The sequence below is a fragment of the Hordeum vulgare genome, chromosome 5H (genome assembly GCF_904849725.1).
Source record: "Hordeum vulgare subsp. vulgare chromosome 5H, MorexV3_pseudomolecules_assembly, whole genome shotgun sequence".
Lineage (NCBI taxonomy): Eukaryota > Viridiplantae > Streptophyta > Magnoliopsida > Poales > Poaceae > Hordeum > Hordeum vulgare.
This window is the reverse complement of record NC_058522.1, coordinates 87,859,126-87,863,793: the sequence shown is the minus strand read 5'-3', so window position 1 is coordinate 87,863,793 and position 4,668 is coordinate 87,859,126.

Sequence of the window (4,668 nt, the reverse complement as noted above, 5' to 3'; positions counted from 1 at the left end):
GATCTGGAGTCCGTTTTGGGCTCCAGAGAGGGGAAATCGTCGCCATCGTCATCATCAACCTTCCTCCATCGCAATTCCATGATGCTCTTCACCGTTCGTGAGTAATCTATTTGTAGGCTTGTTGGACGGTGATGAGTTGGATGAGATCTATCATGTAATCGAGTTAGTTTTGACGGGGATTGATCCCTAGTATCCACTATGTTCTGAGATTGGTGTTGCTACTACTTTGCCATGCTTAATGCTTGTCACTAGGGCCCGAGTGCCATGATTTCAGATCTGAACCTATTATGTTGTCGCCAATATATGTGTGTTTTAGATCCTATCTTGCAAGTTGTAGTCACCTACTATGTGTTATGACCCGGCAACCCCGGAGTGACAATAGCCGGAACCACTCCCGGAGATGACCATAGTATGAGGAGTTCATGTATTCACCAAGTGTTAATGCGTTGGTCCGGTTCTTTATTAAAAGGAGAACCTTAATATCCCGTAGTTTCCATTAGGACCCCGCTGCCATGGGAGGGATAGACAATAGATGTCATGCAAGTTCTTTTCCCTAAGCACGTATGACTACAGATGGAATACATGCCTAGATTAGATTGACGAACGGGAGCTAGTTACATATCACCCCTTGTTATAGCTGTTACATGATGAATCACATCCAGCATAATAATCCATCACCGATCCAATGCCTACGAGTCTTTTACTACTGGTCCTTGTGTTGGGGAACGTCGCATGGGAAACAAAAATTTTCCTACGCGCACGAAGACCTATCATGGTGATGTCCATCTACGAGAGGGGATGAGTGATCTACGTACCCTTGTAGATCGTACAGCAGAAGCGTTAGTGAACGCGGTTGATGTAGTGGAACGTCCTCACGTCCCTCGATCCGCCCCGCGAACAATCCCGCGATCAGTCCCACGATCTAGTACCGAACGGACGGCACCTCCGCGTTCAGTACACGTACAGCTCGACGATGATCTCGGCCTTCTTGATCCAGCAAGAGAGACGGAGAGGTAGAAGAGTTCTCCGGCAGCGTGACGGCGCTCCGGAGGTTGGTGACGACCTTGTCTCAGCAGGGCTTCGCCCGAGCTCCGCAGAAACGCGATCTAGAGGAAAAACCGTGGAGGTATGTGGTCGGGCTGCCGTGGAAAAGTCATCTCAAATCAGCCCTAAAACCTCCGTATATATAGGTGGGAGGGAGGGGACCTTGCCTTGGGGCTCAAGGAGCCCAAGGGGGTCGGCCGAGTCCAAGGGGGGAGGACCCCCCCCCCCCAAACCGAGTTGGACTTGGTTTGGTGGGAGGGAGTCCCCCTTCCTTCCCACCTCCTCCTTTTTTTTCTTTTCTCTTGATTTTCTCTTCTTGGCGCATAGAGCCCTTTTGGGCTGTCCCACTAGCCCACTAAGGGCTGGTGTGCCACCCTCAAGGCCTATGGGCTTCCCCGGGGTGGGTTGCCCCCCCGGTGAACTCCCGAAACCCATTCGTCATTCCCGGTACATTCCCGGTAACTCCGAAAACCTTCCGGTAATCAAATGAGGTCATCCTATATATCAATCTTCGTTTCCGGACTATTCCGGAAACCCTCGTGACGTCCGTGATCTCATCCGGGACTCCGAACAACATTCGGTAACCAACCATATAACTCAAATACGCATAAAACAACGTCGAACCTTAAGTGTGCAGACCCTGCGGGTTCGAGAACTATGTAGACATGACCCGAGAGACTCCTCGGTCAATATCCAATAGCGGGACCGGGATGCCCATATTGGATCCTACATATTCTACGAAGATCCTATCGTTTGAACCTCAGTGCCAAGGATTCATATAATCCCATATGTCATTCCCTTTGTCCTTCGGTATGTTACTTTCCCGAGATTCGATCGTCACTATCCGTATACCTATTTCAATCTCGTTTACCGGCAAGTCTCTTTACTCGTTCCGTAATACAAGATCCCGCAACTTACATTAAGTTACATTGCTTGCAAGGCTTGTGTGTGATGTTGTATTACCGAGTGGGCCCCGAGATACCTCTCCGTTCACACGGAGTGACAAATCCCAGTCTTGATCCATACTAACTCAACTAACACATTCGGAGATACCTGTAGAGCATCTTTATAGTCACCCAGTTACGTTGCGACGTTTGATAAACACAAAGCATTCCTCCGGTGTCAGTGAGTTATATGATCTCATGGTCATAGGAATAAATACTTGACACGCAGAAAACAGCAGCAACAAAATGACACGATCAACATGCTACGTCTATTAGTTTGGGTCTAGTCCATCACGTGATTCTCCTAATGACGTGATCCAGTTATCAAGCAACAACACCTTGTTCATAATCAGAAGACACTGACTATCTTTGATCAACTGGCTAGCCAACTAGAGGCTTGCTAGGGATGGTGTTTTGTCTATGTATCCACACATGTAAATGAGTCTTCATTCAATACAATTATAGCATGGATAATAAACGATTATCTTGATACAGGAATTATAATAATAACTTTATTTATTATTGCCTCTAGGGCATAATTCCAATAGTCTCCCACTTGCACTAGAGTCAATAATCTAGCCCTCACATCACCATGTGAATTACATTGTAATAATTCTAACACCCATACAGTTCTGGTGTTGATCATGCTTTGGCCGTGGAAGAGGTTTAGTCTGCGGGTCCGCTACATTCAGATCCGTGTGCACTTTGCATATATTCACGTCCTCTCCCTCGACGTAGTCGCGGATGAGGTTGAAGCGTCGTTTGATGTGTCTGGTCTTCTTGTGAAACCGTGGTTCCTTTGCTAAGGCAATGGCACCAGTGTTGTCACAGAACAAGGTTATTGGATTCAGTGCGCTTGGCACCACTCCAAGATCCGTCATGAACTGCTTCATCCAGACACCCTCCTTAGCCGCCTCCGAGGCAGCCATGTACTCCGCTTCACATGTAGAATCTGCTACGACGCTTTGCTTGGAACTGCACCAGCTTACTGCACCCCCGTTAAGAATAAATACGTATCCGGTTTGCGACTTAGAGTCGTCCGGATCTGTGTCAAAGCTTGCATCGACGTAACCTTTTACGGCGAGCTCTTCGTCACCTCCATACACGATAAACATCTCCTTAGTCCTTTTCAGGTACTTCAGGATATTCTTGACCGCTGTCCAGTGATCCACTCCTGGATTACTCTGGAACCTACCTGCCATACTTATGGCCAGGCTAACATCCGGTCTAGTGCACAGCATCGCATACATGATAGAACCTATGGCTGAAGCATAGGGGACGGAGCGCATATGCTCTCTATCTTCATCAGTTGCTAGGCACTAAGTCTTACTCAATCTCGTACCTTGTAGAACTGGCAAGAACCCTTTCTTGGACTGTTCCATTTTGAACCTCTTCAAAACTTTATCAAGGTATGTGCTTTGCGAAAGTCCTATCAGGCGTTTTGATCTATCCCTATAGATCTTAATGCCTAGAATGTAAGCAACTTCTCCTAGGTCCTTCATAGAGAAACTTTTATTTAAGTAATCCTTTATGCTCTCTAAAAACTCTACGTTGTTTCCAATCAGTAATATGTCATCCACATATAATATTAGAAACGCCACAGAGCTCCCACTCACTTACTTGTAAATACAAGATTCTCCAACCACTTGTATAAACCCAAATGCTTTGATCACCTCATCAAAGCGTTTGTTCCAACTCCGAGATGCTTGCACCAGTCCATAAATGGATCGCTGGAGCTTGCACACCTTGTTAGCATTCTTAGGATCGACAAAACCTTCGGGTTGTATCATATACAACTCTTCCTTAAGGAAACCGTTAAGGAACGCCGTTTTGACATCCATCTGCCAGATTTCATAATCGAAAAATGCAGCTATTGCTAACATGATTCTGACGGACTTAAGCATCGCTACGGGTGAGAAAGTCTCATCGTAGTCAACTCCTTGAACTTGTGAAAAACCCTTTGCCACAAGTCGAGCTTTTATAAACGGTCACATTACCGTCAGCGTCCGTCTTCCTCTTAAAGATCCATTTGTTCTGAATGGCCTTGCAGCCCTCAGGCAGTACCTCCAAAGTCCACACTTTGTTCTCATACATGGATCCTATCTCGGACTTCATGGCTTCCAGCCATTTGTTGGAATCTGGGCCCACCATTGCTTCTTCATAATTCACAGGTTCATTGTTGTCTAACAACATGATTGATAAGACGGGATTACCGTACCACTCTAGAGCAGCACGTGGTCTCGTCGACCTGCGTGGTTCGACAGAAACTTGAACTGGAGTTTCATGATCATCATCATTAACTTCCTCCTCAACCGGCGTCGCAATGACAGAGGTTTCCCCTTGCCCTGCGCCACCATCCAGAGGGATGAGAGGTTCGACAACCTCGTCAAGTTCTTCTTCCTCCCACTCAATTCTCTCGAGAGAAACTCCTTCTCGAGAAAAGCTCCATTTTTAGCAACAAACACTTTGCCCTCGGATTTGAGATAGAAGGTGTACCCAACTGTCTCTTTTGGGTAACCTATGAAGACGCACCTTTCCGCTTTGGGTTCTAGCTTTTCAGGCTGAAGCTTTTTGACATAAGCATCACATCCCCAAACTTTAAGAAACGACAACTTTGGTCTTTTGCCATACCACAGTTCGTATGGTGTCGTCTCAACGGATTTTGATGGTGCCCTATTTA